We start from the raw sequence: 26,928 nt of genomic DNA on the forward strand, positions 1-26,928 counted from the left end.
TGGTTGCCTCCCATTTACGCTCCAACCAGGGACTGAATCCACTACCCATACATGTGCCCTGGCCAGGAATCAAACCTGCAACCTTCTGCTTTGCAGATTGATGCCTAACTAAATGAGCTATACCAGTCAGGGCTCATACTGCAATTGACACATGACTTTTTGCCTATCTATCCTTCCATTCAATGCTTTCCTATTTCATTGCTATTTCCTTATTTTTAACTTCTTTTCTTTCCCACATATTTTGAGTTTTTCTTTTTTATAAGAGTTCCTTGTGAGAATGGGTAATGAGGAAACTAAAGGGGAAAAAAAAGACTAAAAGAAAAAGAAACATATTTACAGAGAAACACAATACTTACAAATTCCTTTATTTACAGAAAAACACAATACTTACAAATTCCTTAATTCTATTGCTTAAATTGGTGGCACAAAGTAGTCAAGAAGTCTGCATCAAAATCTTGTAAAGGTCAGTTCAGATCATTGGCCTATTCAAAATACATATTCCTTTACAAAATAAACCTAAACTTTTGGTTTAAGCACATTTTTTCTGGGTTTATTTTCCCCATTTAAGGTAGGTGGTATAAGCTACCTGAGGGCAAGAACCACTTTACCTATTCTATTTGTATTCACACTTCCTCCCCCCATTACACGTTAAATGTGTAACCAGAATTGAATTGAACTAGGTTTTCCTAACAGTTTGCTCTGATTTTGGAAAAATAATTTTAACCTCTGGACGATGGTTTCTCCAGTTTCAAAAATAAATATAATATCTCAGTCCATAAACTTTGTAAGTTTTATCAAAACAAATAAAACTGCTCTATTAGCTCAAGATGCCATAACAAAATACCGCAGACTGGGTGGCTCGAACTATACAAATTTAATTTCTCAGTTCTGCAGCCTTAGTTCCACATCATGGTGCCAGTGCCAACATGGTCAGTTTCTGGTGAGAACTCTTTCTAGATCTACATGGCTGTCTTCTCATTGTGTCCTTTCATGTTGAAAACAGAGAAAAAGCTCACTGGTGTATCTTCTTAGAAAGACACTAATCCTATAGTATTAGGACCCCACTCTTATCACGTCAGTCAACTTAATTACCTCCTAAAGGCCCTATCTCTAAATAGTCAGATTCGGAGTTAGGGCTTCTTCACATACAAATTTTGGGAGGGCACACACAATTCAGTCCACAGCAGCCATGATAAAATAAGCAAAGGTATCTAGACCCTTAAATTCAAAATTCAATTACATTATTCACAGTGGATGTCAATGACAGTAAACACAGAGCAACTCTTGCTCAGTTTCATGCTCTACCGGCATTAAGTCCACTTGAAGCCAGGAACTGGCCACAAGTTGAGCTTGACCTGAACTTGACCACGTGATACTAAATACGGCAAGCATATCCTGTATATTTATCAACATTAAAACGAATAACTTTTAACTAAATGCAGCAAAGTGTGAACTCTTGGGCCTTTGACTCAGGGCCAGCATTAAAGATGGGAAAAGGAGATGCATTAAGGCCTTCAACAGTATTTGCTGACGATCTATCATGTGCTAGACACTGGGGAAAATTGAAAACTGATATGGCTCCTGACTTACATGAGTTTACAATCTATATGGGGACATGGGCAAACTATTTCAACAGCTTGGATAGGGAAAATACCAGCGTTCCACGAAGGGTACCTAACCCAAGCAGTCTTCCCTGAGGAGGCAAGCCTAACCTGAGCCACCAAGCTGGTTAGGAAGGAATGAGACATATTGTGGGGCACTGCAGCCTCGCGTTGGGGTTACCAACCTACTGATGGTTTATTAGCAAGTGGCTGGGGTTGGGCCCTTAAGAGTGGGAAGACGTGTCACCGAAGGTCAGTCCTGACTGCCGCAAACGAGAATGGAGACTACCTCACACACCAGACCCTCAGACTCAGCTTACTTCGGTTCGTGGCTCAAATTAAGCATGCGGTTTAAAAGTTTCTCTCAGGTCCCCATTTGTGGGCCTTGGTTTGTTTTTCCTTTTAGCTTCCCACTCCCAAGAACCTTCATCTGCCAAGACTCTCTTCAGCCGCAGAAACCTGTAGGAAGATCCCTGAGAAGTTGGGGCTGACCTCGGGACGCAGTCACGTTTTTTGCTGTTGAGTCTCTGACGAGGGGCTGAGGAGGAAAGTCGAAAGCAGAAAGCCAGGCTGGAAAAGGAGACACGACACTAGGTTAGGGTCCGGCGCCTCTAGCTCCCTCCGCTGAGCAGAAGGCTCACTCCACGCCCAGCACAGTGCTTGATTGACAGGCGAGCCCGCCCAATCCCAAGGCGGCGCAGACGGCTCTCGAGTCGGAGATGGAAGGAAAAGGGAGATCGAGCCTATCAGATTGGGTCAGGACAGGGTTTCCTGCCCGCGCAGATCCGTCTGTGGCCTCGCGGCCAGTCGGCGTTGCAGCTCCGCCCGTTCGCCGCACGCGCCCCGCCCCTCTCCCGAGAGCTACGCGGCGGTCGAGCGGAGGCCTCGTGCCGTTACGGCCATCGCGGCGGCCGCGGCGGTGTCCTGGTTCCCTTCCTCAGGTGAGCTGGGGCCACCGAGGTTCGGCGGAGGAAAGGAGATACGGCCTTGCCGGCAGGCAGATCCACAAAGAGCCTTTCCTTGCCCCTTGCGTCCAAACACCCTGCTATTCGCTATGTCGCTTCCTCTTCCCTGGCGAAGTTAAGCCCCGGGGGCGCCGTCTGCCGGCCGGGAGCAGAGCCGGAGGGGGCGGGGAAGTAGCTCGGCCCAGCTTGGGCGTTTGAACTGCCGCTTGGCGCGACCCTCAGGTTCCAGCCTCGGGGTTGGGGGTGGGGCGCGGCCCCGCAGCTTTCCTGGCCACCTTCGGAGTGCCAGGTCGGGGTGAGCACCTGGGGCGGCCACTCCTGCGAGGCTGGGGGCGGGGGGGGGGCGGTCAGTGTGCATCGTGCGCTTTTCTGTTTCTTTTCCTTCCAAAAAAGTCTCGTTTTCTGTTGTGGCCTAATGCGAGGCTGGGAAGGTGGGAGCGTGCTAGGGGAGGGAAGGAGAGAACCTTGTTGCGGAGGGTGAACATCCTTGAGATGTTCCCTCTGCGCCTCACCGCCTCCCCCCCCCAAAGTCGGTTCCCTTGTTCTTCGGAAATCTGGGTTATTTTCATCGTATGGACCTGCTGTAGATCCGTACGTGAGTTGGTTGGGTTGTGAGCTTTTGTAATATATCCGGTAAAAACGATTTCGAAAGGTTGGTTTTGTAACCTTAAGTGTTTCCATAAAAGTTAAATTTGCCGTTATAGAAGCTCAGGAAGCAGGATTTCGTTCAGGGCTGAGAACCATAACACAATACACGCACAATTAAATGTCCAGCTGATGAGTTGTTCACCTGAAAATAATTTTACCTGTTAGATTCTGTACGGAGCCTTACAAAGTAGGAAAGAATGAAGTTACGGAGAATTTTCTAACCCCATCTGGGGTGGTGATCAAAGGACCTCAGTGTCGGGTCAAAACGGGTAAGTAGTGCAAGAGATACTAATTTTTTAAAAATCTTACATGAATACCTAACCATACAATTTATTAACCCCCCGGAAGGCGCTGTACCTAAAGTCTCAATTTTCAGCGATGTCACAAAGTAAATGGAATAATTCAAGGTTTTGTTTGGTAATTGTTAATAATGTTCGGTTTGTAAGTAGGCATCCCATTCACAGTTTGGATAGTAATAAGAAATAACGTATTGGTTGCTTAATAGTTTCATTCCATCTTAATCACAAACGCAGATATTTTTCCTTGGGAAAAGTATGATCTGTGGGAATTAGCTATATCTTTAAACACTATTTGCAGAGTGTTCAGGCTTCTTAATTGTGCTTGTCCACATATTGAATTTTAAATTGAGTGCTGTATTTTTCTAAGCATTGTCTTTTAGTTCATGTAAATAAAACTTGAAGCGTACATGGAATGTTTTCTTAATTATTGAGTGATAGTTTACGCCCTGAATTTATTTATTTATTTTTTGGAACTTTTGGATCTGCCAAAGGTCAAGGTAGATTTGATGTGATTGTTGTTATAAATCGCTTGTCAGGGAGACTTGATTTAATAAATACAGATGTAGTCCCTTTTTTTTCCTATCATAGTTCCATAACTTTTACAATTTACTCACCTTTGTGATATGGGAAAATTCCAGATGTTCTCTACCTTACAACAGAAGGCAAAATCATTTAGTTGATACATAAAATTGGAGGGAACTCTGGAAATCACTAAGCATTTAAGGAATTCTTCATGAATACTTTGCTGTTCTGTTCTAGGACTACAACTGACAGGGCCAAAAATGACCTTTAACGATTAAGACAGCAATTCTATCTCGATGATCCTCACTTTAAACTATTCCAAAGATAGAATTTAGAGTCTTCAAAATTGATTGCACGTGCTGACTTATTTCTGTGATGGTGCTATCACGCTCTCAGTTGTCCAGACACGAACTTTGGTTTTATCTTTGACTTTCTCGATCCATGTATCATTGGCCAATTTTTGTAAGTCAGTTTTTGAAATTTCTTTCAGATACCTGTTTATTTCCTCCAGCTTTTAACCAGGTTTTCTCTCTGCCTTTTCTTCCTACTCAGTATGTCTAGCCTTCTGCCTAATCTTAAAATAGTGGTTTGAACACATCCCTCACTGTTACACCAATGATATACTCTGTTACCTACAGAGTATAGTTCATAATTCCTAGCCTTTTAATAATCTGCTCAAAACATTTTTTTTCCCCTAATGACAGCACTATTTCCCTATAGGAGCTGTCCACCTAACCAGACTGTCTCCTGTTCTCACTTAGACTTTTTGTTTTTCTACCTTTATAGCCCTTGAGACTAAATAATTATGCACAGCCTGCTTATTCTTTAAAAGAATATTTTTCTCCTAAGGTACCCAAGTAGAAAATGAAGTCAAATTTTGTTGAAATTTCATTTTTGGTGCTTCATTGTAGCCTTCCAGATCTTTCTGTTCCATGTGTTGTTTTCTTTTGAACTGTTATCCATTACTGTTTTAGCACTCCTTTGGTTTTTTAATCTGATGTGGGCTTGTGGGAAAGTTGGAGTCCAAACTTCCTTTTTATAAAGAAAACGCAATCCATACAGAATACCTGCATTCTCTCACACACGCATGCACGCATCTGCACCCCCGCCCCCCGCACTGTGATTGGTAGCAGAGCCAAGACTCAACCCTTGATTTCTCAACTCAAGTTCTGTGTATTTTTACAAAGCTTCTGTAATTCTTTGTGAAACTGTACTACTCATTTCTTGCAATGTTTTTGTTGTTTACTTCACATCCCCGTTGCATTTTGTGTATTTCAGAACTTTTTTTATGAAGGCAGGGAAACCTTCATGATTCGTAACATTTAAATTACTGAAACAATGATTTAAGATTCTACAGTCTTTTTCTATGCTTGTTAGATGTATCAACAACATTAAAAAAATAACGGTATCTCTACAGTTGAGTCCTATGACTAAAAAGTGAATGGATCTCTTAGAAGAGTTATGTAGAGTTTGAATCTTTTGATGAAGAGACTGAATCTTTGGGGTGCCTTCAAATTAGATGGGAACTATGTAATAATGGTTTGGAGGAAAGCCCTGAGGGTTTATCATTTACTATAATGATCTTTCTAGACATTCTCTTTTTGATTATTAGAATAGTAACAATTTTACATTTCGCTTCTTTGTCACTTTGTTCATCTGTCAGGAACCAGATTATTGAGCAGTCTGCTTTTTGAACACTGCTTATTGAGCAAAGCATTCTGAAAATCATTTGTTTTATTTGGGGAATTAGAGATCTTTTATACATATATTTGTTCTTCATATCTTACCCCGTTTTAACTCTGAAGTTTTTGTGAATAGTAGCAGCACAGGGTTATCTTGGTGTTTTTCTTATGTTTGTTTATACAGCAAGAGTTGAATGGTGTAAGACAGATAGCAAAGAAAACTATCAGGTGAAATAAATATCTCTATAAGGGATGCTTTACTCTTTTGGTCTGAAATAGGTTAGAAGCTATTTTTCTTCTAATTTTTTGTTGTTTATAATGACATTTTTATTTGTTTAAATAAACTATCTGCTAAAATAAACTGTTGAAACACTGATTCTCTTTTTATTCCTGAAATTGTACTTCAGGATTGCTGAATTGGACATAATTATGGAATGAATAATTTCTGCTTTTATTCCAACAGACCAATTGAATAAAGCAGTGAGAATATGGGTTGTGAAATCTTTTTAAGAAAAGTTCGTCTAAAAAAGGGTTTTTTTGATGTTTATTTTTAAAGAATCAGCCTTTGAAAAACTTCAGTACATGCTTACAAATCACAGTTGCATGTATGTCTACTCAAATAATACATATAGCAGGGAATTTAACGTTCCTTGCCCCTTTTAAATATTCTAGCTACATTGCAAAAATGTTTCTTTAATTAAACAAGGCATTGGACATTTTTCCTTAGAACGCTTGATCACCTCACATGTTCTTGAGTTATAACAATTTTTACTTCTAGCAACATTTAGAGTACTTTGTATACAACCTCCTCCTCCCAGAATTTTTCCCTAGCAAGTTTCAGGGGTTTTGTGGTTTTCTTTTTCATTTCTTTTTTTATATTCATTAAAAAGCCTATAAAACCATGATTTGTATTTTTACCTACTTCTAGCTTCTTCTCTTGCCAGTTTCCCTTCTTTTAGTCTTCTCTTTGAGCCTTGCTTCATTATGCTCCCCTTTTTTGCCTTGAAACCTGTGAGCATGCTCTTCCCTTTAGACAGATGGCTCCCTTAGGTTAATTAGTATTATGTTTGACTTCTGGTAACACAAGATGCCAGATAATTTCTCACACTAGGGAAGTCCGAGGTTTTCATTTATTGTGTTATTTCCAGGGTGGTTTTTTTCCACCCTATTATAATAACTCTGAAACAAAAATCTTTGTGAACCTTAACATTTTTCTCCTTTTAGTTAATTGCTGTTAATGGGATCAGTTGAAAATCTCATCAATTTCTTTAAAAACTTGTTTAGAGAATGTATAGTTAAATTTTTTTAAAGTGCAAAGTGCACAAGTTTTAATGTTTATAGGTAAACAAGTTTATGCATTTGTAGACAGTATATACCCATCACTCACATCAACATATAGAACATTTCCAGTGCTCCAGAAGGCTCTTGTCTTGCTTTTTCACAATCAGTATCTCCTACCCTAAAAAATAATTATTATCCTGACTTGTATCATCATAGGTTATTTTTACTTGTTCTTGAACTTACTGTAAATGGAAGCCTAAAGTAAATGCTCTTGTGCATGGCTACTTTTGCTTAACCTTGTGTTTGTGAGATTCACCCCTGATGTTGGGTGCAGCAGTGGTTCCCCCCCCCCCCACTAATGGTAGTATTCCGTTGAATGAATGTACACTTAAAAAATTAATAGATATTTGGTTTCTTCTCAGTTTTTTAGCTATTATGAACAGAGCTGCTATAAACATGTACTTAGAAGACTTTCCGTAGACATACACTCATTTCTTCTGGTTATGTGTACCTGGAAGTAGAATTGTTATGTCCTTGTCTACCAGTTTTTGAACTGGTTTGAACACCTTTCTCTTTTACCATAAAACTGGTGACTCCCTTTGCTTTTCTCCTGTCTTAAATCTCCTCTTGCCTCATACAGTTCTTTTTTTGATTTGACCCCTCCTTTTGATGGAATATATCCCACAGTAGATTCCTGTGAAGGGTTGAGATCTTGGATTAATAATTTTTTTCTTTTTTTGTCTTCCTACTTGATTTGTTTGGGCAGTGAATTGTAGATCAGAAATAAATTCCTTTCAGAATTCTGAAGGCATCTTTCTATTGTTTTTTAGCTTGCGATCCTTTTGAGGGTTCTGAAGACCTTCTGATTCCTGATCCTCAGGTTTTTTACCTTTATGTAATTTTGTATCTCTTGCATTCTGAAATTGCATGGGTGTGTGACTTGGCATATATCCATTTTTGTGCCCCCCTCCCCCGCTGATATTAATGTGCCCTCCAATTCTGCAAAGTTATGTGCATCAGTTCTGGGAAATTTTCTTGAATTATTTCATTGATGGTTATATTAGTTTTCTGAGGCTGTCATCACAAAATATCACAGACTGGGTGGTTTAAACAGCAGAAATTTATTTTCTCAACAATTCTTTAGGCTAGAAGTCCAAGATTAAGGTGTGATCAGGGTTGTTTCTGATGAGCTCTCTTCCTGATTTATAGACAGCCTCCTCTTCATTGTATACTTACAGAACCTTTCTGTGGAGAGAATGCTGTCCTCTCTTCTTATGGGGATATCAGTCTTTTTGGATTATTTAGGGCTCCACCTTTATGATCTCATGAAACCTTAGTTACCTCAAAGTCCTTATCTGCAAGAAGTCGCAATAGGAGTTGGAGCTTCAATTTTGGAGATGACTCAATTCAGTCCAGAACGGTGGTTTCTTCTTCTTAGGCTAGTCTTATATCCTTTTTTCTGCTGTTTTACATATCCTAATCTTTTTTGCTGTATTTTATGTGAGAGGCTTCCTTAATATTATATCCTAAGCCTTCCGTTGAAAATTTCATTTCCGCTGTCAAGATTGATTTACCAAGAGCTCTTTTGTGTTCCTTTAAAAAATTTTTTTTTTTTTTTTTTTTTTTAGTATAGAGAGCATACAGTGGTTGTTTCATAGGTGCACTCTCTTTTATAATTTCTGAGGCTATGAATTATTTTTTTAATTTTATTTTTCTTTTTGCAGACTCTTTCTTCTAGACTGGTCTCTTATGTTGGAGGCTCATTTCAGGTGTCAGTAATGCTTGGATAATACCTCGTGATAATAAACCTGAATTGATGGGGACTTAAAAACTCTGGACTCAATTGCATGATGGTCCAAGCGAGGCAATTTTTTGAGAAAACCCTGATGTAAGGGAGGTGTTTCCTCTTGGATCAGGTTCATGAGGGGAAACTCAACCTGCTTGAGGACTGAAGCTTTGTCCACCAGGGTGGCGTGTCACGCATGTGTAATGGACTGGGTTTCTCTTTACCCCATTTTTTGGTAGGGTATATAGATCTTAAATAACATCTGGTGACCACTCGTGCAGGGTGGGGTAGCCCACCATCAGGTAGATTTGAGGAGGAAACTTCTAAGGATTTACTGCTTCTTAAAAGAGCTTATACTCAGTCTTCCTTATTTAACTCTTCTCTCAATTTAACAGTACCAGGTACTGCCAGTTCCTGAATCTTTTGAGGATTCCAAGGTATGAATTGGCCTTTTCAACTCTGTTAGAAGTTTGGGTTAGTTTTATTTTTCTGGATTCACTAAGTGAGTTACCAGTTGTCCACAGCTATTGCTTGCTTTTCTGTATGTTTTGCTCTGTATTAATTAATTCAAAACAAAACAACTTGCATATTAAATCCACCATTTTAATTGGTACTTCTCAAAAACCCTATTTGTACTGCCCTTAGTTAAGAATGATTTATATTTTTAAAGTGTTAAAAAAAAACCCCAACATGACAGAGACTGTGTGTGGCCCACAAAGCCTAAAATATTTACTCTCTGGCCCTTTACAGAAAGCCTACTCTGTCCTTGTTATAAAGTTTCTGATTTCCTTTAATAAAGCTGTTTGTAGCCTACTACTATTTTTACTTACATGCAGGTTTTACAGTCTTGGAACATCCTGAAATTATTTGTTTTAATTTAGTCCAGTGCATGTTGTGGAAGTTATGACTAAGAATTGGTAGGATATATTCTATTATCAGAGATGTGAAATTTTTTTAAATATAAAATTTCAAAGAGGAAAAGCAAAATGTTGAAATAAATTGCAGAACACATGATATGTATATAGATGCGTTGTTCTTTGTCTTATCATCTAAGTGCAGAACACAGGTACATGTACTCTGAAGAAGGAAAAAGGGGCAGCTGTAATATTAAGAACAGGCCCAAGTCATATTTTTAAAATATGTTTATTGATGAGGGGTGGAGGAGAACATGATCTGTTGCTTCCCATATACTCCCTGACCGGGAATCAAACCAGCAGCCTAGGTATGTGTCCTGATAGGGAATTGAATTCCCTACCTTTTGCTGTACAGGAAAAACAGTGCTCCACCTACCTGAGACTCACCGGCCAGGGCCCAAGTAATAATTTAAATGAGTCATTTTCATCAGCCTTCTCTGTAGTTGATAAATCATAACTGGCAGAATAAATTGGCTCTGGGCAAGGAGCTGTTCCTGACAGTGATAACACATATACATATATATGTGTAAGTATATACGTACACATATATAAGTATGTACACACACACGTGTGGTTGTATTTTTCCATCTGATATCAGTTAGAAATGAGAGGGAGTATTAGGATGAGCCACATGTCAGAGTGGGAGAAACAGGAATTACATTGTTATAGGAAATTAAACCTTTTCCTTAAAGTCTTGGCTGCAAACTCAGTTATGTTAGTTCTTAATTGTATGAATAGCCTCATTACAGTTTTCTCATACAGTATTCTTCCCTTTAAATGGTATCCTGTCTGTAGTATTTATCACTTTTTAATGTGTATATTCCAGATTTGTTTCTATGAAAATACAAATTCATGCTCACTTAAAAAAAAATAGGGTAATACGCTATATATTGTTTTCTGACTTGGCATTTATAAACATCCTTCCATGTCAGTATATATACATTTAAATATTTTGGAGTCAGCTTAAATTCCAGCATAGGCTTCATAACTCTTTGGGCTTAGGACACTGTAAACTTCACTTTTCTCTGTAATATAGGGATGATACCTAATCAAAGGGTTATTATGAGGTTTAAATGAGAATTCATGAATCCATTTAACTGCTAAGCAGTATTTGGTACACAATAACAGCTTCAGAATTAATTTCTAGATGTGAAATACCTGGGTTCAAAGATAAAAAGGTTTAAAATGTTTCTGTTGCACCCTGATGAATGTGCTTCTGTTGTGCCCTGACTGACATGGCACACCTGATTGGACGTCATCCCACAAAGAGAAAGGTTGCTGGTTTGATACTGGTCAGGGTACATGCCTGGGTTGTGGGTTTGGTCCCTTGTTGGGGCAGGGACAAGAGGCCTCCGATCGATGGTTCTCTCACATCAATGTTTCTTTCTTCCTCCCTTCCCATTTCTTTAAAAATGTATAAATAAAATCTCTTTAAAGAAGTTTCCATTGCCAAACTGCTGTTCATAAACTTCTGAACAAACACACATCTTCACCAACAAATAGTTTTTCTTAACTATGTTATCCTAATCTTTGCTAACCTGGAAAAAAAAAAAAAGAATTAAGGGGAGAATTAGACAAGTCCATAAGCACAATATGTTATATGTTAGCATACCTCTCTGAATAATTATTAGAATAAGACATCAAAAGGAAAGATTTGGGAATAATTAACAAATGAGTCTAAAAGACATACCTAGAACATTTTACCCAGCGCCTGCAGAACATAGATATTTAGAAAATTGCCTATGGAAAATTTCCCCAAATTGACATAATGCTGGGCCATAAAAAAGATCAAAATAATTCTATACTATGTGCTCTGAAATACTGGAATTAAGCCAGAAGTTAATTACAAAAAATACCTTAGAAAATCATCAGCTGTTTTGGAATCTAAACAATATATTCCTAAGTAACCTAGGGATTAAAGAAGAAATAACAATCTATTGTGAGTTGAATGATGAAAATATGACATAACTTAGGGGGTACAGATAAGCCATGCTTAAAGTTTATAGCCTTGAAATGAATATAGTAGGAAGAATAAAGGCTAAAAATAATTTTAAAATAATTAAAAATCCTTTTGGGTAAGTGTGGATATGTGAAAGATGCATTTTCTTTTACTCCCTTACATAGCCCACCAAGGTGATAGTAAAGGATGTTTTTTAAAGATTTGAACTACACAGGTAAAGAGAGTGGAAGAAGAAATAAAATCTGGAAGCTGGAAAGCAAACAGGCTGATAGAAACTTCTTAGTAGACTTAAAAGTGTTCAATCCTGATAGAAAAGAATCCTCAGGCTCAGGAGTTGGTAGTATCAGGCATTTTTGTCAGAGAAGGGGTGAGAATGGTGCTAAAAATAGTATTGCTTGAAACTAAGAAGCGCTCAATCAGTCATAATAGCTAAAAAGAAGAAACAACCCAAATGTCTACCCACTGAATCATGGGTGAATAAAATGCATATTCACAGAGTGGAATGTTATTTGGCAAGGAAAAAAAAATGAAATACTGATCCATGATACAACATGAATGAACCTTGAAAATATTATACTAAGTGAAATAGCCAGTCACAGAACACCACGTTATATGATCTTTCTATGAAATGTCCAGAAGATGCATATCTATAGAGACAGAATAAATTAGTAGTTCCTTAGGGCTGGGAGTGGGGATAGATTCAAGAGAAATGGGAAATGACTGATAAAGTGTGCAGGGTTTTGTCTTGCTGCTTTTTTTTTTTTTTTTGGTATGATGAAAATGTTGTAAAATTGATTGTGGTGATGGTTGCATAATTCTGTGACTATACTAAAAACCATTGAATTATACACTTTAAATGGGTCAATAGTATATAGCATGTGAGTTTTATCTCAGTAAGCCATTACAAAAAAAATGGCAGCTTGAATCTCTCTGTCAATTCGTATAGCTAAGTGACTGCCCTCTACTGCTCTGGCAGAAGACTGAAAATTTATCTTCTACAAGGGACAAATCATCTTGTAGAGAGGGGTGAGCACTAGACATAATCGAAAGCCAGGTGTTCTATAGAAAACATTTGGACTAAGTAAATGTGCTCAGTGTTGGGACCCTTATTGAGGCATCTTCTCCTATTTGTCTCTCAGGATTCTGATAATCAAGTCAGAACTTGGAGGATCCTTGTCTTACTCTCCTAGCCCAAGAAGAAAAACTATAAGCTATTCATAATCAGCTTTTAGAGCCTTACTTTTAAATATGAGCAGGCAATTAAGGATCACCAGGTGCATGAGAAAAGCTTTTAATATAAGAGACCAAAACAAATAGGAAAAAAAAAGAATTTGGAACAATCAGAACAAAAAAAGAACTTGAGAATTAGAGAATAATAGCAAGAAGAAAACACTCAATAGAAGACAGGAGACCTTTCATCAAGTACAGGAAAAGATGGAATATAGGTGAAAAAAGATAGAAGATTGGGAGATAAACTTACAAATAACAGAAGTGACAGAACAGAAGAGAGCAGAGAAGAAGTATCAGTGAGATATTTTTTAAAAATCTAGAGTTGAGGAACATCATTTTGCAGATTGAGTGTACCAAGGAAAATGGTTGAAAATACATATACTTTCAGTCAGGGTCTAGTTGGGGAAAAATGGAGACCATATCACAGGAATTAATATGAAGAATTGTTTAGCCAGATGTTATAAGCTGAATTGTGGCCCTTCCCAAAGATATGTTGAAGTCCTAACCTCCAGTACTTCGAAATGTGACTTTATTTGTAAAGAGTCTTTATAGAGGTAATCAAATTAAAGCAAGAACATTAGAATGTGCCCTAATCCAGTATGATTGGTGTTTAAAAACTGGGAGAAATTTGGACATAGACACACACACAGAGAAGATGGCCACACACAAGCCAAGGAATCCCTGAGGATACTTGAAACTAGGAGGGGGCCTGGAACAGGTCCTTCCCTAGTTAGTACCTTCCAAGAGAGCATGCCCTACCCACACCTTTATTTCAGAATTCTGGTACCCACAAAAGTGAAGTGGATTTCTGTTCTAAGCCAACCCAGTGTGTGTTACTTTGTTATAGCAGCCCTCAGAAACCAATACACTAGATAATTGGGCAGCTGAAAATTCAGTAAGTGAACACTCAGGTATCACAGAGACGGTAACTGTAGGAAGTACAGAACGTCCTCAAAGTCATGGAATAAAGTCATTTTGTTAAAATGTTTACTTACTACTTTGATTAGATGCAGTGGGGACACAGTAGTCTGGTAAAACTTTTAGCGTTTCACAGAACCACTCAACTATGTTAAGTGAGGATTTACTGTATTTACTGGCCCCTAGGGCTTGGAGAACAAAGAAAAGAGATTGGGATTATTAGAAATTAGAGATTTGAAGAGTGGCCCTGAGGAGCTGAAAGTCAGACTTCTGAGGGGTTGCATCCTGCTCAGGAGGTGTAGGTATCTTAGGAGACTTGATGACGCTGGTTTGGGAATGGTAGGTAAAACACAAAAGCAAAAAATCACTAACTTAGAACAACTGCTGGTACTGGAACAATTGCCCTTGCCAGAACGAATGTCATTGGTTGATGGTGGTTGGTTGATGCTGACCTGAAGGAGTTAATTACTCCTTGTTCCCTCCTTCATTCTTCTAGTGTCTTTCTAGTGCCCCTTATAGGCCGTCGTCCAGTGGAGCAAAGGAGAACTGATTTGCGGGGTCCTCCCTTTCCCCACCCACCGTCCCATATTACAAAGCGGAGTAGAATAAAGTAGGGTTGAAGCCAGGGACAATAGCTTAACCTGTACACACAGACACTGAAGTGTGTCATTGTGAAATTTTGGAATACACGAGACAAAGCAGACCCTGCAAACTTTCCAAGGAGGCAAATAGGTCACATTACAGAGATTCAGCATTCTTAGTTGCAACTTCATAAGCTAGAAGACTGAACAGTGCCTTGAAAATCAAAGAGAAGATGATCTCCAAGCTAGAATTCTTCACCCAGCCAAAATTATTGAGTATAAGTATAATGTAGATATTTTAAGACATGCAAAGTGTCCAAAGATTTCTCCTGCTCACTTCCTTTCTCAGTAAGCTATTATGTATTTGCTCCACCCACCAAAAAGGACGAGTAAACCTCAATGAAAGAAGAGGGTAAGAAATACAGGAAATCAAATTCTAGAGAGACAAATGAGATACCTAAGGTGATAGTAAAGAGGATTTCCTGAAATGCTGATTATCAGATAAAGGAACAGTAAGTCTAGATTTGAGCAGGTGAGAAGGTGGTGGTAGTTTTTTAAAAAAATTAATAGAATACCTTTTATATTTATATTTGTATATTTTAATTTAGACAATTGGCATAGAGTTTGTAGTTGTCGTAGTGATGTCTTTTTTTAAATTATATTTTCTTGGTTATGCTATTACAGTTGTCCCAATTGCCCCCCCTTACCCCCCCTCTACAGAGGACCCCCCACTCCTCAGGCAACCCCACACCATTGTTCATGTCCATGGGTCATGTGTGTAAGTTCTTTGGCTGCTCCATTTCCTGTACTGTATTTTACATCCCCATGGCTATTCTGTAACTACCTAGTTGTACTTCTTCATCCCCTCACCTCTTCACTTCTTTCCCCCACACCCCTCCCATCTGGCCACCATCAAAATGCTCTCTGTATCCATGATTCTCTGTTGTTTGCTTAATTTGTTTTTTAGATTCAATTATTGTTAGATACATATTTATTGACATTTTATTGTTCATAGTTTTGACCTTTTTCTTTAGTCCCTTTGACATTTCATATAATAATGGTTTGGTGATGATGAACTCTTTTAGTCTTTTTTTGTCCAGGAAACTTTTCATCTGCCCTTTGATTCTAAATGATGTCTTTGCTGGTAGGGCAATCTTGGCTGTAAGTCAGTCCCTGCTTTTCATGACTTTGAATATTCCTTGCCAATCCCTTCTAGCCTGCAAAATTTCTTTGGAGAAATGAACTGATAGTCAAAGGGAACTCCACTGTGGGTAACTAACTTTTCTCTTGCTGCTTTTAAGATCCTCTCTTAACCTTTGACATTTTAATTATGATGTGTCTTTGAGTGGGCCTCTTTGCATCTATCTTGTTTGGGACTCTGTGCTTCCTGGACTTGAATGTATATATCCTTCACCAAATTAGGGACATTTTCTTTCATTATTTTTTCAAATATATTTCCAATATCTTGCTCTTTCTCTTCTCCTGGCACCCCTATGGTGAGAGTGTTGGAAAGCTTGAAGTTGTCCCAGAGGCTTCTTACACTATCGTCATTTCTTTGGATTCTTTTTTTCTTATTCTGATTGGTGATTTTTGTACTTCCTTATGTTCCAAATCATTGATTTGATTTTCAGTTTCATCTACTCTTCTATAGTTTCCCTGTAAATGGCTCTTTATTTCAATTAGTGTATCCTTCGTTTCTAACTAGATCTGTTTTTATGATGTTAAGGTCCTACGTTCCTTGAACATCCTTATAGCCAGTGTTTTGAACTCTGCGTCTGATAGATTGCTAATCTCCATTTTGTGTAGTTCTTTTTCTGGAGTTTGATCTGTTCTTTCATTTGGGCCCTGTTTCTTTGACTGCTCATTTTGGCAGTCTCCCTGTGTTTGTTTCTATGTATTCAGTAGAGCTGCTATGACTTCCTGACTTGGTGGTGTGGCCTAATGTAGTAGGTGTCCTGTAGGGCCCAATAACACAACCTCCCATATCACCCAAGCTGGGTACTCGAGATTTGCCCTTCATGTGGGCTGAATACTCCCTTATCTTGTAGTTGAGCCTTGATTGCTGTTGGCAGGTCAATGGGAGGTATTTACCCAAGCCAGTCAGCTCTAGGGATTGACCACCAACCTCTGCCCTCCGTGGAGGATCAAGTGTGCAGGGGCAGGGTGGTGGTATTCCAATGTGGTCTGTAGCTGTCCACTGGGTGTGCAAGGTCTGGGGTTTCCTGGGTGGTACAGACCAAGGTCAGCTTGCCCATTCCTGTGTTCTGCCCGGGGCCACCCTGTATGAGCTATAAAGCAATCTGAGATGACTGCTACTTGTGCTGGGCTTGGAGATTCCCAGGTGAAGCCAAGCTGTGAATCTAGGTTGGCTGCTGCTAGTGCCGGGTCTGGGGCCACTTAGCAAGAGGTATGGGTGGGGGGCTCACTGAGATTTGTTTGATGGGATTTGGGAAGTTGTGAAACATGAATCAAGACCAGCCATTCTTATGGAAAAGTCACAGTTAATTGTTTGGTGGCCCATGAGTTGGGTGGGAATGAGCCTCAGGGGATCTCCGTTGCCAGTGTTAGCCAGGTTGAATGGAGTCTTAGATATGGCATCGACCTGCCAGCTCTGTGGTTTTGTGGAGGGATGGCTCAGAGAAGGGACAGTGGCCTTTGCCCACCTTTCTGTCTGGGAGAAAGCTGCCTCCCAACTCCTGCCTTGATGCCAGACACCTCAGTTCCTCCCTGTATGCCACTGGTGCCTCTCAAGCTGCTACCCTGGTGCTGGAGATCAACAGTAGTCAGTCTGAATAAGTCCATGTTTGGGTTCTTTAAGGATAACAGCTTGGGACTTCAGCAGTTTTTTCCAGTGACTCAATCTCTACTGGTTTTTGCAACCAGAAGTTATGGGGACTTAACCTTCCTGGCATTGGAACCGTGGGCTGGGGGTCCTGGTGTGGAGCTAGGACTCCTCACTCCCAAGATATCTGTCCTAAATTTTTATCCACCACATGTGGATGTGGGACCAGCCCATTCTGCGTCTCTGCCCCTCCTAACAGTCTTGATAGATGTAGTTTCTTTAATTCTTTAGTTGTCAGACTTCCATTCAGTTCAATTTCTCAGTTCTGAGTAATGGTTGTTCTATAATTTAGTTGTAATTTTGATGTGGTTTGTGAGAAGGTGAGCTGTGTTTACCTATGCCACCATCTTAGTTATGTTTTTATTTACTTAGTTTTTAAAAAAATCCTCACCCGGAGATAAGCTTATTGATTTTAGTGGGAAGAGGGCGAGGAGGGGAGAGAGAGAATTAAACTTTGATGTGATAGAGACATTGATTGTTTGCCTCTATTCTGCATCCCAACCAGAGATTGAACCCACAACCTTAAGCCACTCTGCTGGGGCTTGCTTAGTTTTTTATATGGGAGTTTTAGAGCTTCACTTCAGTGATCTCATTCAGTCCTATGATTTTAAATAGTACTGATGTGTGGCTGGTTCACAAACTTATGTCTCCAGGGATGATCTCTGCCCTGAACTCCCAAGTCCTATTCTATCTATTATCTATTGCTATGTTAAAATCACTCCAAAGCAGAGTGGTTTAAAGCGATAACCTACCCCCTTCACCCACGCCAGGGATCTCTGATCTGCAGTTCTGCATTTGGACAGGACTTGGGTGGAGATGGTTTATTTCTGTTCCATGTGGTATCATTTAGGCTGGCTGAAGGGATTCATTTCTTTCAAATGGCTACTTAACATTGTTGACAAGGCGGTGGTAACAGTTATCTGGGATCTCCTTGGCTGGCTGTGTGTTGGGGACTTTGGTTCCTTCATGTGAATCTCTATATATGCTGGGCTTCATCAAAGCATGATGGCTAGGTTCCAGGAACAAGATAACAATATGGGGTTTCATGGGCTCTGGTGGGAGATTGTGCCCTGAAGGGTCTGGAAAAAGAGGATTACTCTGACCTTCCAAAGGTGTGTTATCCTAGATATAAAAAGACAATAGACAGGCTCAGTTAAGGTAAAGATTGACTCCTGTCAAGGAAGATACAAGCCTAGGACATGATTACCCACCATGACTCGCATTTACTTAAGAAGTTTTAAAATTAGACCATCCTATGTGGTTACTTTAGGTCACTGAGTTTGTGAGGCCTGCCATGCCTGAGCTTGTCAGGTTTAGTATGTGGCCCCTTTTTCATCCACAGGGGTCTTTTTCTTTTTTTCCCCCACACCTCTCCTTTGTATTTTTTAATTGTGGTATATACCATTTTAAGTATGCAGTTCAGTATTGTTAAGTATATTCACATTGCCGTGCAACCAATCTCCAGAACTTTTTCATCTTGCGAGACTGAAACTTTGTACTCGCTAAACAACTCCCCATTCTCCCATTCCCCTATTCCCCCAGCCCCTGGAAACCACCATTGTACTTTCTTTTTCTGTGAATTTGATTGCTTCCTTATGTAAGTGGAATACTGTGGTATTTGTGGGGGGTTTTTTTTGTCACTGCCTTATTTCACTTAGTATAATGTACACAAGGTTCATTCATGTTGTCTCGTGTCAAATTTCCTTCCCCTTTAATGCTGATGATGATCCCATTGAGTGTATATATCACATTTTGTTTATCCACTCATCTGTTAATGGACACTTGGGTTGCTTCCACCTTTTAGCTGTTATGAATAATGCTGCTGTGAACATGGATGTTCAAATATCTATTTAAGTCTGTGCTTTCAGGAATAGCTGAGTCATATGATAATTCTCTGTTTAATTTTTTGAGGACTGCCATACTGTTTTCTATAGCGACTGTACCATTTTATATTTTCACCAATATTACACAAAGCTTCCAGTTTCTACAGATGCTTACCAAGTCTTATTTATTTCCTTCCCTCCCTTCCCCTCACCTTCCCTAGTAGCCATTGTAATGGATATGAGGTCATACCTCTTTGAGGTTTTGATTTGCATTTTCCCAATGAATTGTGATAAAGCATACTTTCCTGTGCTTGTTGGCCTTTTGTATATCTTTAGAAAAGTGCCTACCTAAGTCCTGTGTTTTTAAATGTTTTTGTTGTTGTGTCTTAAGTGGTCTTTTAATTTCACTATTTTTTTTCCTTTTAACTCATTTTTCCTAGAGCATGAGAGAATTGTTTTTAAGACTTCTGTATTAGTCATGATATGGTAACAGCTCTAATAAGCAATGAATCTTAGTGGCTTAACACAGTGGAAGTTTGTATTACTTTTCACATCACAGTCTAAATGTATATGTCTAATGGAGTAGGAGTGTTGGGGGACACCTCTGCTTCATGGGGTAACTTAAGGACACAGGACCGTCACTCCTTTTTAAGTCATCACTATCGTCACCATGTGTCTTTTGAGGTTGTCTTAAAAAGGGAAGAGAAAGATTTTAGGACCCAAGCTGGAAGTGGCACATAATCACTTTTGGCCACATTCCATTGGTCAGAACTGAGTCATGTGACCCCACCTAATTACAAGGGTGTCTGGGAAATGTAATAAAGCAGTGTGATAATGGAGAGAACACATTAATGAACAGTCTCTGTCACAGGGTATATTGGATTAGAACTCCCCTGCTTAAAAAAAATTGCTGACCACTTCTTATGCATAGAATAAAATTGGCCTATGTTTGTTCCAACCTTACTTTGTACTACTTTCCTATGTACTATTCTCAAGGCACATGAGACTGGATCATATCCCATAGTATACTAAGCTCCTAGAGCCTGCTCCCCTCCTAGAACCTGCTGTGTGTTTTGGAGCGTTCTAAGTATTTACATGACTGCCTCCTTTTCTTAAAGTATCAACTTAAAATCTGTCTTTAAATAATCTTTACCTAAAGTAGCATACCTATTTTCTGCCCTTTAAGGTAGCACTGTGTTTATATCTATCACAGTTTATAATTATTTTGAGAAAAATTTTGTTTCATTACCTGTGTTCTCTGCTAGAAGTATCTTTCACTGTTCTGTCCTGACAGCATCCAGACAAAGCTTAACACACACTAACTTTTCAGTAAATGTGTTGTACAAATAAATGAGTGCTATACAGAAAAGACTGAAGTGTAGAGACTGGAATGAATTATAACCAAGAGCTCTTACAATAATTCAGGTGAATTGTGGGGGTGGGGGGGCGGCGTTGGGTTTTAGTGGTGGTAGTGTCAGTGGAACAGAAAAAGATGAATGAGAGACATTTCAAAGGCAAAACCTACAGAAATTGAAGTGTAACTTATGAAGTGGAGTCTGGGTAAATGGAATGATAGTGGTTTGTAATTAACAGAGATTATGAAAGAATGTAAAAGTTTGCCTTTTGGAGATAATGACAAATTGGGATTGATACATGCTGAGTTTGAGGTGATAGCAAGACATTCAAATAGAAATGTTGAGGAATGGTAGCTTCTATTAGAGAACACAGTTGGATTTAGGAGATTTGATAGTCAGATGGCCAAAGGTGTTAAGATGAAGTCATAAAAATGAACTGTCTGCCCTTGCTGGTGTGGCTCAGTGAATAGAGTCCCGGCTTGCAAACAAAAGGGTCACCGGTTTGATTCCCAGTCAGGGCACATGCCTGGGCTGTGGGCCAGGTCCACAGTACGGGGAGGCGTGAGAGGCAGCCACACATTGATGTTGCTCTCCCTGTTTTTCTCCCTCTTCTCCCCCCTCTAAAAATAAAATCTTTTAAAAAATGGACTGTTTATTCAGAGAGAGGGTATATATTACTAAGAGCAGGTGGCAGAAAGGGAGTTTAAAGAGGAGCCAGAAATGGAAACCAGGAGTAGGTGGCAAGGGAGGAGGGGAACCAATTTAATATATAGGGTTAAGAAAACCAGAGTTTAGGAGAGAGAGACAGCGTGGCATCCTTTAGTGTAGCTATTCTTTGTGATATGCATTTGAAGGTTCTGAAATGTTACTTTCATGAAGGTTATAAAATGGTATTATTAGTATCTGCTTCATAAGATTGCTGTGGGAATAATTAACACGTTGTACTAAAAGTTTTTAGCATATGCTCTGTGCACTAAGTGTCCAGCAAACATTTCTGAAGTGAAATACAATGAGGGAATTCATTTAAGGTGTTTGAGAGGGTGAAAAGTCTTCTGGGCTTGTAGCAACTTTTCTTTAAAGATAATTTTTTTAATGTTACAGTAAGTTATAATTGTACTAACTGCCTACATAGAGATAATATTTATGAATTTATTTTGAAATATTTCTAATAGGAATTTTCTGATCTGAAAGTGTACAGTATCATAGCATACAATGCCAGTTCATCTGTTGATGCTTCTTAACCATATCCTTTTTCTCACTGCCTCTTACACCAGAAGCATTTATAATTCAGGTGCCCCTTTGAAAGGCATTGTCCCTTAAAATAGTTTGAGAATAAATTCTTATTTAACATAGAAATTAAATGAGGGTATATTTAAAATGGAAATGTAGTTTATATGCCAAATTGTACTAATACCATATTCTTAGAGCATCTGATTTTTTTGGTAGTGGAACTTGGTTATAGGTAGTATGGAGAAATTCCAGTTCCTCTCTCTAGATGCCACAGGATTCTGTCTCCAGATAAACAAGTAAGAGAGCTATCAGCACAAGGGAAAGCAGGAGCTTTCTTGCATTCCTTCTCATTCTCATCTTCTTAAAGTTTGTTCATCTTTGTTCAGGGCACTTTGTGGTTTAGCTGGGCAGAGTTTGATGCTGTCCCATAGCTTGCATGGTAAGTCATTTTTAAGATCTTACCATGTTATAATGGAAAAATAAATTATTGTTGCCTTTTTCATGATTAATAGCAGCCCAAGTAAGAATAGTTTGGAATAAAGGGTAAGTAAAATGGCAGGTAGGTCAGGAAAGGAGTGCAAAAATGAAGGAAGAGAGAAAGTTATTGAGATAATTGGTGAAAAGAGCTATCTAAAGTTCATTTCTCTTTGCCTTGGGGTTCAACTTGCAGTGGATTAGCGCTTGAAAATTGCTTTGTCATTACCACAATAGGTGACTTTTAGGTTATTTACTACCTGGAACAAACATAACTTTCTTACCATGAAGTTCAGATGTAACTATCATTGAATTTATATTTCCAGCTGGTGTTGGAATTTTTAGTAGGTAGGAGGATAGGGCAGGGAAGGACAATTATATATAGCAGGCACTGTACTAAGTGTTTTACATACTATTTTGTTTAATCTTCACAACAACCTTGTAAGTAGGTGTTATGAAAGCACAGAGAGGTTAAGTACCTTGCTTAGTGTCTCACACATTATGGCAGAGCAAGAATTGTAACTGCTCTGTTTATATTCTCTTACAGTAGCCTTTTATTCTTCCCTTTGCTTCATTTTACAAGTCCATTCAATGACCAAGTCTTGTTGGCTTAAAAAAAAAACAGCTTTATTAAGATGTAATTCACATAGCATGTAATTTTCCCATTTAAAAGTATACTGTTCAGTGGCTTTTAGAGTTTTCACAGGGTTTTGCATCCATCATCACAATTTAGAACATTTATATCACCTCCAAAAGAAACTCCACTCCTGTTAGTCATCACCCTTTAACGTCCCTTATCCCCCACCCTAGGGAACCATTAATATACTTTCTGTCCCTATAGATATTGTTCATTCTCAACATTTCATGTAAATCATACAGTACATGGTCCTTTGTGACTGGCTTCTTTCTCATAGCGTAGTTTTTTAAGGTTCATCCATATTATAGCATATATCAATACTTCATTTCTTTTTATTCCTGCATTGTATTTCATTGTAATACTGCAGTGAACATTCACGTACAAGTTTCTTTTTATTGTGATTTCTTTTTATTTAGGGTGATGACTAACAGGAGTGGAGTTTCTTTTGGAGGTGATATAAATGTTCTAAATTGTGATGATGGATGCAAAACCCTGTGAAAACTCTAAAAGCCACTGGACAGTATACTTTTAAGTGGGAAAATTACATGCTATGTGAATTATATCTTAATAAAGCTGTTGTTTTTTTTTTTTAAGCCAACAAGACTTGGTCATTGAATGGACTTGTAAAATGAAGCAAAGGGAAGAATAAAAGGCTACTGTAAGAGAATATAGACAGAGCAGTTAGAATTCTTGCTCTGCCATAATGTGTGAGACACTAAGCAAGATACTTAACCTCTCTGTGCTTTCATAACACCTACTTACAAGGTTGTTGTGAAGATTAAACAAAAAAGAGGTGGTATCTCTTTATGGTTTTGAGTTGTATTTTCCTAACAGTAATGACGTTCAGCATCTTTTTTTGTACTTCTTGGCCATTTGTATATCTTATTTGGAGAAATGTCTATTCAGGTCCTTTGCCCATTTTTTTAATTGAGTTGTTCTGTTGTAAGGGTTTATTACTTTATTTATTCTGGATAATCTTTATTTGATATATTAACTTGCAAATATTATCTCACATTTCATGATAATATGTTTTTTCATGCATAAAAGAGTTTAATTTTGGAAGTTCACTTTATCTGTTTTTTTCTTTTGTTGCCTGTGCTTTTGGTATCAGGTCCGAGAAATTATTGCCAAACCCAGTGCCATGAAGTTTCTGCCCTGTTTTCTTCTAAGAGTTTAATAGTCTTAGCTCTTATGTTAGGTCTTTGACTCATTTTGAGGGTTTATTTTTTTCCCTGGTTTTTTTTGTGGGGTTTTTTTTTTTTTTTTTTTTTGCATACGGTGTAATGTAGAGGTTCCAGCTTCATTTTATGTTTTTGTGTGACTAAATGAGGTCTGTCCAGAAAGTATCTAGCCATGTACTATGAAAAATTGAGACCTTTCTTGAAGAAGATACAAGATAAAAGAAACATTGTACATAGGACAATGATGCCTCAGTCCCCTTCAAAGTAGGCACCTCAAGACCTCACACAGTTCTCCCAGTTGCCATCAGCTGCCCTGTCATAATCTCTTGGCTTTCATCAACAGTCTGAAATCTCTTCCCTTTCAAAGGTGATTTTAGTTTTGGGAAAAGCCAGAAGTTGCAGGGCACCACCAAATCTGGGCTCCAACAGGGCTGAGTCACCTGGATGATTTGATGTTTTACCAAAAAACTTGGTATGAGATGTGATGCAAGAGTGGGCCGTGTTGTGATGAAGCTGCCAGTCACCAGTCGTCCATAGATGCAGCCTTCTGAATCATCAAAATAGTTTCCATTGAGGAATGTTCAAGCTTAATGCAAAATTTGATGCATTCGTTGCTGTACTCATTTTCAATGCAACGGCCACCTAGTACACATGCTTACTCAATAGTATCCACTGCCTCCCTGATTAGTACAGTGAAGTCATCCTTGTTCACACACGCACATTCCAGTCCACTCTCCTTGGCTGCCAGGTTACATAGATGTTGCGCAAACCATTCTTGTTATACTTACAATGGCCAGACTTTTTCCGAACAGACCTTGTACATTTTAATTTCTCTTAGTATATTATTAGGAATGAAATTTCTGGGTTATGGTAACTATGTTTGATCTTTTGAAGAACTGCTGAACTGTTTTTCAAAGTGGTTATTTACATTTCCACCAGCAGTGTATGAGGGTTTTAATTTTTCCGTGGCTTTTCAAATTTAGTCAATATTACATTCTGACTGGCTTATTTCAACAGTTTTCTTGGCTGGCCATTTTAGTGATAATCTCATTGCTGGCTTTCTGCTGTCTCCTTTTACAAGTTCATAATACTGTTTATTATGTCATAAAAGTTAACAGCTGAAAGGAACTATTGAACATAATGGAAGTCGAGCCGTTCAAGCCATTCATTTTACAATTGGTAAAACTTAAGAGACTTGACCCAAAGTTACAGTGATAGTGTCAAGATTAGGTACCCTATTGTGTATATAGCTTTCATTTTAAGTCATTGTGTTTTCCCTTTTCTGTGTCTAAAACTCTTTACCTGATATTCTTAACTAGTTATCCTTCCCATACTCTCCCCTGAACTAAAATCAAAAAGCAAGAAATTGTGTGCAGGTAGGTTGTTTGACAGATGATTTTAGGGAACAAGAGCAAGGGACCAGGGTGAATGAAACAAAAGAAGAAAAGCTAGTCCAAGAAGTGTTACTGAGTTACTACTGTTGCAACCAGTGCTCAATCCCAGTGGGAATTTCTGAGGCTCTAGATTCTCTCACATTGTCTACTCATGGATGGACAGGAGTAAACCATTATCATCTGCTCTCCTTCTCCCAGTCTGTTTACAGTTGCCCCAGAGTGATATAAATTCTTTCTCCTTCCCTCCTCCACTTTCAGCTGCACACAAAAGCCTGCCAAGCAAGTGTGTTCCCAGTTGATTGCCTCAGGAAGTTCAAAGACAGAAAGCGAAAGAATCACTGAGTATTGTGGGGAAAGTAAGTCAAACCTACCTGGAACCATTAGCCGAAGTTTATGACTAGTGTGGCAGGCAGAATGACGGTCCCCCAAAGATGTCTCCCAAAGATACTGGTCCTCTAAATTTGTAAATATGTTATCCTGCATGGCAGAAGGGGCTTTGCAGATTTTCCTGGTTATTGGGTCTGGTGTAATCACAAGGAGTCTTACAAGAGACAGGAGTGTAAGCCCAAGAAATAGAAGTAGTAATATAAGCAGAGGTCATGATGGTATGTCCAGAAGCTAAGGAATAAGACATAGATTTTCCCCCAGAGCCTCCTGGGGGAATGCAGACTTCGATTTTAGCTCTGTAAAACCTGTTTCGAATCCCCAGAACCTTAAGATAACAAGTTTGTGGTTTTTTAAAATTAATTTATTGTCCAATTACAGTTAAATTTGTGTCTTAAGCCACTAAATTTGTGGCAATTTGTTAACACAGCGCTAGGAAACTAAAGCAGCTAGAATCAAAGGAGAAGCCAACTGCAAGGGATAGACTGTATTAGAAATTTCTTATACTTCATCTATATGCTGTTTGGGCTCTCCTTTGATTTTAGTTGTATTAGTTTCCTACTGCTCTGTAACAAAATAGTACAAATTTACTTCTGGCTCTGCTCAGATCTGTTTGGACCCTACACTGATTTCTAATCCATCACTTGAGTCACTGCAGAAATTTCAACAGAAATTTAAGGAGGATTAATGTTGTGAGCTAGTGCTACCTGTTTGTACAACTGTTATTGAAAAAGGAATTAGTATTCATTATTTCCTTCTTTCATGAACACCCAATCTAGGTTCCCCTTATTCTGGGTCAGTAGCTCAGCTGCTCTACGTTGCTTGTAACCTCGAGACTTTCATCCTTGAGGGATTTGAGCCCTTAGTTGCCTTGTCTTTTTTGGACCACAGTTGCTGAAATTTCTGTTTTACTGCAGCTCAAACATGGAAGCACCCTGTGTTCCAGACAGACTACTCGCTACCTATATTGTGTACAACAACTCCTAATGATAATCAGAGTTAGTTGTTACTGCTAGTATAGTTATTCCTATCTTTGCTTTTTAGTCTTTGAGCATGAGAAGCCCAAAGTACCCAAGTGGTAGTCATAGCTTTTAGTCTCAGTGAAATCCTTACTTACTGTGTCCTCTGGTGGAAGTATTACCCTCAGGATCTTTAATATAGGAGAGGTTTTAAATTGTGGGGATAAGAAACCTGCATTTCACGAATGAGTTACTGGGATTG

General features: G+C 38.8%; 1 protein-coding gene across 3 annotated transcripts in view; it reads left to right on the forward strand.

Moving 5' to 3' along the window:
- The first annotated feature begins 2,438 nt into the window (after positions 1 to 2,438).
- The window catches only part of NCK1 (NCK adaptor protein 1), a 72,026-nt gene continuing 47,536 nt past the window's right edge, over positions 2,439 to 26,928 (forward strand). The window contains exons 1-2 of one of the 3 annotated variants that reach the window (XM_054595681.1): positions 2,439 to 2,542; positions 3,380 to 3,483. The gene's annotated coding sequence lies outside the window, so the exon portion shown is untranslated. Of the gene's footprint in view, positions 2,543 to 3,047; positions 3,484 to 26,928 lie in introns of those variants that run through there. The other 2 variants (XM_054595679.1, XM_054595680.1) reach the window with 2 other exon arrangements.

Source organism: Pteronotus mesoamericanus, unplaced genomic scaffold, assembly GCF_021234165.1.
Source record: "Pteronotus mesoamericanus isolate MK-2021 breed Mesoamerican mustached bat unplaced genomic scaffold, CSHL_Meso_final scaffold_54, whole genome shotgun sequence".
NCBI lineage: Eukaryota > Metazoa > Chordata > Mammalia > Chiroptera > Mormoopidae > Pteronotus > Pteronotus mesoamericanus.